Consider the following 11,107-nt stretch of genomic DNA (forward strand, 5'->3'; position numbering starts at 1 on the left):
ACAGTGTAGGGGGGTTCCCTTGTGAATAGGATTTTTAATGCCCTCCAAATTACTCTTTGTCCTCTACCTGGGGTTAGCCAAACTTGAGGTTTAGGGCACAGTTGTCTAAGACTAATTCTGCCCAAGACTCCTCACACCAAATGAAAAACCACCCTTAGGCTTAATAATTTGTTAGAAAGACTCATAGAGCTTCAGGAAAGTGTCACAATTACAGTTTTATTATAGCAAAAGGATACAAATCAGAACCAGCCAAAGGAAGAGACACATAGGGCAGAATCTAGGACTGGGAGGGTTCCAAATACAAAGCTTCCACATCTTCAGGGATGTGTTACCCTCCTGCTATCAAGGTGTAGCTAGGTGTGTATGGAGTATTGCCAACCCAGGAAGCGCACCTGGGTTGTTCAGTGTTCAGTTTTCGATTGGGGTTTCATTATGTAGCCATGTTTGATTGAATCACTGCTCACATGGCTGAGTCCAGTCTTCAGTCTTCTCTCATCCCCAGAGGTTGGTTGGGCTGCTATCATTTGGCTCCATGTCACAAACCTCTAATGCTACAGTGGCTCCTTCTGGCATAGCCAACCCCCACCCTGAGTCATCTCATTAGCATAAACTATCCAGGGACCGCCAACAGTCACCTCATTAGCATAAACCTTCAGGGGTAGTCCCAGGAGCCCACCATGAATAACAAATTCCAAGGGTTTAGAGGTCACCTTCCAGGAACCAGGGACATAGGCTAGCCAAATTCTTTATTATACACCCTTTTCCTCATCTTTTTTTTTTTTTCCTAATATAAACTGGCCAAGTTTGTCTATTTCATTTACTTTTTCAAATAAGCCAAATTTTGCCTTTATTAATTAACTCTAACGGTGTTTTGTTCGTTTGCTTTCCCTTTTTTCACCTCTGTTTATCTTTTTAGTTCCTTCTGCTTTCTTCGGGTTTATTGCTCTTTTACTAGTTTCTTTTTGCTTGTTTTCACTGAGGTATAACGTAAACAGAGTAAAGGTCACAAATCTTAAGTATTCCACTCAGCTACTCAGATCGAGCTATGAGACTACTGTCAGCCACCACCGCAGAAGGCTCCCTCACATCCTGCCCTAGTTAATGCCCTCCTCAAAGGTAATCACTATTCCGGCTTTTATCATCATCAATTACTTTTCCTATCTTGAACTTTCTATAAAAGGGATCATGCAGCATGTACTCTTTTGTGTCTAGTTTCTTTTGCTCAACATTACACCTGTGAGGTTCATCCTTATTTTGCATATAGTAATTACTTTTTCATCACTCTAGTATTCTACTTTGTTAATGTTCCACAACTTATCTGTACTGATTGATGGACATTAGGGTTGTTTTCTGTTTAGAACTATTATGATTAAATGTGCTTTAACATTATTGTATATGTCTTTTGATGGACACAAATACTCATTCCTCTTGAATATATACCTGGGAATTAAATTGAGGGTCATATATTTAGCTTAAGTGTAGATACTACCAAATCATTTTTGAAAGTGATTGTACCAATCTACAGACCTATCAGTAATGTGTAAGATTAGTCCACATCCTTGCCAACATTTGGTATTGTTTATCTTTTAATTTTTGTCATTCTGATGGGTATGTGTTGATGTCTCTTCATGGTATTAATTTGCTTTTCCTTGGTGACTAATGAAGTTGAACACCATTTAATATGCTTATTGACATGTGAATATCCTCTCTTGTGAAATTCCTGCTTGAGTCTTTTGCCCACGTTTTAATTGGGCTGTCTTTTTGTTACTGATTTACAGAAGTTCTTTATATATTCTGGACGTAAGTCTTTTGTCAGATATATATATGGATATATGTATCAGAAGTTTCTTCTGCCAGTGTGTGGCTTTCCTTTTTACTTTGTTTACAATGTCTTCTTTTTCTCTGTTTTAATAAAATCCAGTATATCCATCTTTCCTTTGGGGGTTACTATTTTTGAGTGTCCTTTTTAAGAAATATTTGCCTATCTCAGGGTCATGAAAGTATTCTCCTATGTTATCTTCTAGAAGCTATATTGCTTTACCTTTCACATTTAGGCTTATGATCCACATAGAATTGAGTTTGTGTGTAATGAGGTGGGGTCAAAAGTCATTTTTTCCATATGAGTATCCAAGTATTGACTTGGCACCTTTTCCTTTTTATTGAAATGGTCATCCTTACCCTACTTCATCTTTGTCACAGATCAAGTAATTTTATATGCCTGGGACCATTTCTTGAGTCTCAATTTTGTTCCATTGATTTATTTGCCTATCTTTGTGCCAGCACCACACTCCTTTAATTACTGTAGCTTATAGTAATTCTTAATATCTGGTAGTATAAAGTCTTCCAACTTTTCTCTTTTTCCTTAAAGTTGTCTTGATTTTTGGAGAATTGATATCTTAGCAATACTGAGACTTTCAATCATGAATATTTATTTAGATCTTTTAAAACTTCTGTAGCTTATGTTGATCTTAAACATTTATTTAAATGCATATAATTTGGTGCAGCTACTATGGAAAACAATGTGGAGGTTCCTCAAAAAATTAAAAATAAAACTACCATGTGATCCAGCAATTCCACTTCTGGGAATATACCTAAAGGAAACAAAAACCCTATGTTTAAGAGAGATCTGCATTCCCATGTTTATAGCAGCATTATTTACAATAGCTAAGATACAGAAACAACCTGAGTGTCCACTGATGGATAAATGGATAAAGAAAATGTGGTATATATGCATAGAATGGAATATTTTTTCTAGTTTTACTGAGATATAATTGACATACAGCACTGTATAAGTTTAAAGTATACAACACAATGATTTGACTTTTTTTTTAACATCTTTATTGGAGTATAATTGCTTTACAATGGTGTGTTAGTTTCTGCTTTATAACAAAGTGAATCAGTTATACATATGTCCCCATCTCTCTTCCCTCTTGCATCTCCCTCCCTCCCACCCTCCCTATCCCACCTCTCTAGGTGGTCACAAACCACCGAGCTGATCTCCCTGTGCTATGCGGCTGCTTCCCACTAGCTATCTATTTTATGTTTGGTAGTGTATATATGTCCATGCCACTCTCTCACTTTGTCCCAGCTTACCCTTCCCCCTGCCCATATCCTCAAGTCCATTCTCTAATAGGTTTGCATCTTTATTCCCGTCTTGCCCCTAGGTTCTTCATGACCATTTTTTTTTTTTAGATTCCATATATATGTGTTAGCATACAGTATTTGTTTTTCTCTTTCTGACTTACTTCACTCTGTATGACAGACTCTAGGTCCATCCACCTCACTACAAATAACTCAATTTCGTTTCTTTTTATGGCTGAGTAATATTCCATTGTATATATGTGCCACATCTTCTTTATCCATTCATCTGTTGATGGACACTTAGGTTGCTTCCATGTCTTGGCTATTGTAAATAGAGCTGCAATGAACACTGTGGTACATGACTCTTTTTGAATTATAGTTTTCTCAGACTTTTTGACTTAGATATATTATGAAATGACCACCACAAAAAGTTTAGTTAACACCCATAGATACAAAAAAAAAAAGCAAAAGAAAAATGTTTTTTTCCTTGTGATGAGAACTCTTGGGATCTGCTCTCTAATATACAATGGAATAAATATTATTCACCCATAAAAAATAAGGAAATCTTGCCATTTGCAACAACATGGATGGACCTTGAGGGCATTATGCTAAGTGAAATAAGTCATACAGAGAAAGACAAATACCGTATGATCTCACTTATATTTGGAATCCAGAAAAAAAAATTCATAGATACAGAGAACAGATTGGTGGTTGCCAGAGGCTGGGGTAGGGAGGTGAGTGAAATGGGTAAAAGTGGTCCAAAAAGTACAAACTTCCAGTCATAAAATAAATGAAGACCTGCAATGTAATGTACAGCATGGAGACAATAGTTAATGATACTGTATTGCATATTTGAAACTTGCTGAGAGTAAATATTAAAAGTTCTCATCACAAGAAAAAATTATAAATATATATGGTGATGAACGTTAACTAGACTTACTGTGGTGATCATTTTGCATTATATACATGTATCAAGTCATATACCTGTGTGTGCGTGTGTGTGTCCAGTGCTGTGCTAGGTGGTGCAAATATAGAGATGAACAAGATAAGGCTCCTGCCCTCCAGAAGATCACAATCTATCTGATAATGATGGCACTGTTGCTTATTAGCCAACGTTTACTGAGTATCTCCTATGTGCCCGATACTGTGCTAAGCTCTTTATCTCTATTATTTAATCCTCAAAAAGTATCCTCATTTTATAGATCAGGAAACTAAGGTTCAAAGAGGGTGAAGGGCCTTCTCAAGGTCACTAGAGCTCAGATCATAAGGCTTGAACCCAAGTCTAGCTGACTCGATAGCCCATATCCTAACCTCTTCTACACAGCCCATTGGACATGCAAATGTTGCAGAGAAGCAGGTGTTTGCTGGTGCCTTTGCTTATGCCTCACAGAGGGTGAGGAGGGAGTATGTGCTGACCTCTCCCAACTTTGTCATTTGTCTCTAACCTCACAATAATGTTCTCAGTTATTTCTGCTTTATACCAAGAACCAGCTTCGATTTAAGTAAAGTAAGATTACTTCCATTTATTCTGAGTGGCTCTCTGGAGAGTTAAATCTGAGCTATTTACAAATTACCTATGATTTGAGTTTTTCGAGAGGAAAGACCCCCATATGCCATGGCCAAGTGATACAAGTCAAGTATAAATGGAAGTCACTTTGTCAAATGCATTATATTACCTTCGTCCAAGATTTATATGAAAGGACAGTACTAGAGCAAATGCAGTATGAGAGACTTTGGATTCACATAAGAGTTAAAGAGAAGTGAAAGTCATTATACAAAGCAATCTCCAGAAAGAGTCTTTTATAGAATAAGACAATTTCACGGTGTTTTCTATGAGTTCAGTTTGCAGCTTCAGATACAGTTGTGTTCGGACTTCCCTGGTGGCGCAGTGGTTAAGAATCTGCCTGAGAATGCAGATACAGTTGTGTTCCACAGAGCTGAGCTCAGATAATGTCAGTGAGTACAGCACTGGCTGTTCCACACTGCAGCTCACGTGCAGAAGAGCTGGCCCAGGGGCCTGGAGTGTTGAGCTTAGGACAGCTATGCTCATCCCTTCTCCCAAGTGACCTGCCTGACCAGAGAAGTAAGAGCCTTCCTAACACACAACTGGAGTTACCCAGAATTGGAGCTACTAGGGACTGAATTTTCTACTTATCAAAACTCATTTAGCCTTTTTCATACCATTCAAAGATATGATACAGAACCCTTCCCAACCTTTTAAAACTTCAAGAGCCTAAATGAATCATTGTACCCAGAACGGTAGAAGTAGATGACAAAGTTTGAACAGAGTGAAATCTTTTTTTTTTTTTACCATGATTCATCTTTTCTTTTTTTCACTTTATTGAAGCATAATTGACACAAAAAAATTGTATATATTTAAGGTGTACAACCTTATGGTTTCAGATAAATATGAATTCTGAAATGACCACCACAATAAGCTAATTAGCATTCATTACCTCACATAGTTACATTTATTTTCTTTTCAACCCCTACCCCCCTCCCCTCTGGCAACCATCTGTTTGTTCTCCATATCTGTGAGTCTCTTTCTATTTTGCTATGTTTGTTCATTTTTTTAGGTTCCACATGAGTGAAGTCATACAATATTTGTCTTTCTCTGTCTGACTTATTTAGCATAACACCCTACAGGTCAATCCATGTTATTGCAAATGACGAGATTTCATTCTTTTTTATGGCTGAGTAATAGTCCACTGTATGTATATTGATTGATATTGAACCACCCTTGCATCCCTTGGATAAATCCCACTTGATCATGGTGTATGATCCTTTTAATGCATTGCTGACTTTAATTTGCTGATATTTTGTTGAGGATTATTGCATCTATGTTCATCAATGATATTGGCCTGTAATTTTCTTTTTTTGTGGTATCTTTGTCTGGTTTTGGTTTCAGGGTAATGCTGGCCTGGTAGAATGAGATCCAAAGCATTACTTCCTCTTCAGTTTTTTGGAAGAGTTTGAGAAAGATGGTTGTTAACTCTTCTTTAACATCCTGTGAAGCCATCTGGTCCTGGATTTTTGTTTGTTGGAAGTGTTTTGATTACTGATTCAATTTCATTACTGGTAATCAGTCTGTTAATATTTTCTATTTCTTCCTGATTCAGTCTTGGGAGGTTGTACATTTCTAGGAATTTATACATTTCTTCTAGGTTATCCATTTTATTGGCATATAATTGTTCACAGTAGTAACTTCTCTTATCATTTCTGATTTTATTTGGGCCCTCTCTCATTTTTTCTTGATGTGTGGCTAAAGGTTTATTGATTTTGTGGTATTTTTCAAAGAATCAGCTCTTAGTTTCATTGATCTTTTCTATTTTTTTTAGTCTCTATTTCATGTATTTTGGCTCTGATTTTTATTTCTTTCCTTCTACTAACTTTGGGGGGTTTTTTTGTTTTGTTTTCCAGTAATAAATAGCTATTTATTTATTTATTTTTAAATTTATTTTTGGCTGCATTGTGGATATAGATGATTTTACTACTTTTGTCTTTTAACCTTCCTACCTGCTTTATAAGTGGTTCTTCTGCTAATATCTTTACTGTATGTTTGCCTTTACCAATGAGATTTTTCCATTCATAATTTTCATATTTCTAGTTGTGGTCTTTACCTTTCTACATAAAGAAGTCCCTTTAACACTTCTTGTAAAGCCAGTTTAGTGGTGATGTTTAGAAGCTTTTGCTTCTCTGTAAAACTCTTGATTTCTCCTTCAAATCTGAATGACAGCGTCACCAGTTAGTGTTCCTGGTTGTAGATTTTTTCCTATCATCACTTTAAATACATTGTGCCACTCCCTTCTGGACTGCAATTTTTTCTGCTGAAAATTTAGCTGATGGTCTAATGGGCGTTCCCTTATACATAACCAGTTGCTTTCTCCTTGCTACTTTTAACTTTCTCTCTTTAACTTTTGCCATTAATATGGCAATTAAAATGGCAATATGTCTTGGTGTGGATCTCTTTGGGTGGATCTTGTTTGGGACTCTGTAAATTCCTAGACCTGGATGTCTGCTCCCTTTCCCAAGTTAGGAAAATTTTCAGCTATTATCTCTATCTCCTCAAATAAGTTCTGTGCCCCTTTCTCTCTCTTTTCTCCTTCTGTGTCCCCTATAGTATGTATGTTAGTACACTTGATGTTGTATTTCATGTAAGAGGTCTCTTAAACTATCCTCATTTGTTAAAATTGTTTTTTCTGTTCAGCTTGGGGGATTTCCCACTACTCTGTTTCCAGTTCACTGATCCGTTCCTCTGCGTCATCTAATCTACTATTGATTCCTTCTGGGGTATTTTTAATTTGTTATTGTATTCTTCAGCTCTGTTTGGCTCTCCTTTATATTTTCTAACTCTTTGTTAAATTTCTACTGTGTCCATCAGTTCCTGTCCCAAGTTTGTTGAGCCTCTTTATGATCATTAGCTCGAACTCTTTATTAGGTAGATGGCATCTCTCCGTGTCATTTAGCTCTTTTTCTGGGGTTTTGTCTTGTTATTTCATTTGGAACACATTCCTCTGTCTTCTCATTTTGCTTAATTCTCCATGTTAATTTCTGTGTATTTGGTAGATTGGTTACATTTCTCGTTCTTAGAGAAGTGGCCTTGTGTAGGAGATGTCCTATGGGGCGCAGCAGCACACTCCCGTCTGATCACCAGAGCTGTATTCTCTAGGGGTACACCCTAGGTGGCCACTTGGGCCCTTCTGCTGTGGTGGGGCTGACTGCTTTGGGTACACTGGTAGGCAGAACTGGCCCCAAGCCTATGGGTCTGGGTCCTGGGGCAGTCTGCTGGTGGGCAGGTAAGCCACCGCCACTAATAAGCTATTACTAGGACTCCAAAATGCCACTTGCCAACACCAGAGCCCTCATGGTAGTGAGAGCTCTCCAAAACAGCTGCCACCAGCATCTATGTCCCCAGGGGGAGTCCCACTTGTCTCCTCCCTTCAGGGAGGTTCCTCAAGATCAGCAAGTGGATCTTACCCAGGCTCCTTTCAAATTACTGCCTCTGAGCTGGATCTCAGAGCATGTGAGATTTTGCATGAGCCCTTTAAGAGAGGAGTCTGTTTCCTACAGCCCTTTGGCTCTCCCATACATCAGCCCCACTGGCCTTCAAAGCCAGAAGTTCTGGAAGCGTGTCTTCCTGGTGCAGGACCCCCAGGCTGGGGAGCCTGATGTGGGGCTCAGACCACTCGCTCCTTGGGGAGAACCTCTGCAATTGTGATTATCCTCCCATCTGTGAGGTGCCTACCTGGGGTGCGGGTCTTGCCTATATACTGCATTTCTGTCCCTCCAGCCTGTCTCCTTTTGGTTCCTTCTTTGTATCTTGAGCTGTGGAAAATCTTTTCTGCTAGTCTTCAGGTCGTTCTCGTCAATATTTGCTCTATAAATATGGTGTGGCCATGGGAGGAGGTGAGCACAGGGTCTTGCGACTCTTCCATATTGCTAGAGGATTGACTTGTTCTGTAATTGTTTTTGCTGTCTTTTAAAACACTGTCCTAAGGGATTATAATTCCAGAAATTTGGAGTTTTACTGTATTTGAAATACTTGTCAATCCCGGATCATCATATATAGACCAAAGAGTACAAATTGTTTATGCTCTCAGAGTAGGAAAAGAATGAAGTACTCACCTTAGAACCTGGGAAAACAGGCCTGGGACAGGGTGGTCCCACATGGCAATGGCAGAGAAGCGCACCTCTTCTTTGACCTCCTCCCTGACCTTCCTCCAGATGCAGCTTCTATTAAAGGAAAGGTCCTATCTGGGACCCACTGACAACACCTCTCTTTGATCTTAGGGCACAGACCCCACACACATTGGAGTTCACCTCTTTGGTTTATTCATTGAGGGGGCAAGGTGGAATCATGAAGAAAAAATACTAGAACACTCGCTGCCTTGTGAGATATGCTGTGATTTTCCTGAAATATACTTCTTGCCAACAAAGGTAACCACCCAAATGTTTATCACGAAGTCTTAGAGCACTGAGTTTTCCCTCAGTAATACAAACCATTCCTTCCTTCTACTTCCCATTCTTATGATTTCACTAGGGAGACTGGCTGATACACTTTAGACTAAAAAACAGGTAAAATAGCCCCCAATACTGCTAAAATCTAAAATAGATGCTATACCAACATCCAGTGTGATTTCTCAAGAATATGTACCAAAAAGCCGTATTAGTTACTCTTTAAAATGCTAAATTCTTCAGGCATAATTTCCATATGCAGTTACATAACCACATAACCATCTAAAGTTAAAAGTATTCAATTTGTAACAAACCCCCCAAATCTAGTGTAAAGAAAATGTGAGTTTACTTGAACTATACAATTTGAATATTGGATTTTTTTTTCAGATTTCTGCTTAAAGACTAAATGCTTCTACGCAGACAGAGACAGAACTTCTGAAAGCCCAGTTTACCAGACACCTGAAAGGTCCAGTATTTTGACAGCTACTGGCTTACCCTCAAATTTTTTAATGATGTCCGTGTATTTATCCACAAAGAAACCTCCTAGTCACTGGATCACAATGCAAGTTGCATTGCTGTGTGTGAAGAATGAAAAATAAACTTCCATAACAAACCATGTAATTTTTGACTCCTAACCAGAATTACGTTTCAAGACATTCACGTGTACATCCTTCATGAAAACATCTGTATCATCAGGCAGACTAGACAGAGCTGTCTCTTCCTTCCATCTGTACATGAAAACTTCTTCAACACGTAGAGGAAGCGCCCAGCTGCTTCCATTCTAAGCAGTGTCCCTGTGGGTGGGCTCCAGTTGAGGTGAGGGAGCACATCCCGGAAAGCAGAGGGTTTGACTTTTCTAAAAGGGAAAACTACAGCAACTGGCAAGATATTAGGGCATGTTTTTATGAAACTTTGCATTCCAAAGAGTGATTTCTGCAATTATATACAAGAAAACATACACATGAAGAGTAGTTCTTTGGAATACCTTCCCAGGCTGCTCTGAGAGAACACAGAACATGACACTGTTGGCCTGACTGCACACTTTGGAGACAAAAGAGGCTCTTCTTCCCTTGCAGAAATGGTCTTGTTCTGACTTCACCAGACCTTCTCTTTCCACTGAAAAACCAACCCTGAGAATTCAATGCTGAGAATTCAGAAAATTGGATAAATGTCAAAATGTGTTTCTGTAGGTAGATTTTTATTACTGAGCACCAATTATGTTGCATAATCATAAAAATTCCTATATTATCATCTTCAGGCCACCTATGTACTATGTGATATATCAACCAAATTTTATACATGAAGAAACTGCTGCTCAGAGAGATTAAGTGACTTGCCCAAGCTCACATGGCCAGGAGGAAGCAGGGCTAGGATTCAAAGCCATGTTCATTGTCACATTACCTCAGCAATGGGTCCACTGGCAGAAAACAAATCCCATGTCTCCACAAATGAAGAGCAAACAATCCGTTCTGTCTGTAATGGGGGGGGGGGGCTCACACCCAGAACTAGACTCTGTAACAGCCATGAACAAAATATTAACGTCTACTTACTTTTGTGTCTAAGAAATTGTACTGTCTGAAAGTCACATTATCAAAAACACATACACTGAGAATCTAATTACACACAGCACTATAGAAAAGAATTATAAAGACCTAGTCCCTGTCATTTAGGAATCAATAAGAAAATGATGAAACATAGGATTTTAACAAAAGATACAAGGTGGGATCTTATTTGGTCCAATTCATTTGTTAAAATAGTTTTAGGAATTATCCACAATCTGCTAAAACAAAACATTCCATGAGTTATGGAAACCACCAATAAGCAAAGCCTTTTCCTCAAAGAGTACAAAAATAAGACCAAGATAAGACTCACGTGATGTGATATTTTTAGCCTACTTGGTGTTGGTGCATATTCGAAACACCCACGTTCTGCAAAGCCATGTCACACTGGGAAGAGAGATGAAGACATGAAAGTGTCTGATCTCATTTCACTGACACACAAATGCCTCTCTCACACACATGTACTATCTTTCACATGCAACTTAGGTGCTTTTGTGAGTAATACAAATTCA

Source organism: Mesoplodon bidens (genome assembly GCF_964165515.1).
Source record: "Mesoplodon bidens genome assembly, chromosome: 2".
In the NCBI taxonomy this organism is placed as follows: Eukaryota; Metazoa; Chordata; class Mammalia; order Artiodactyla; family Ziphiidae; genus Mesoplodon; species Mesoplodon bidens.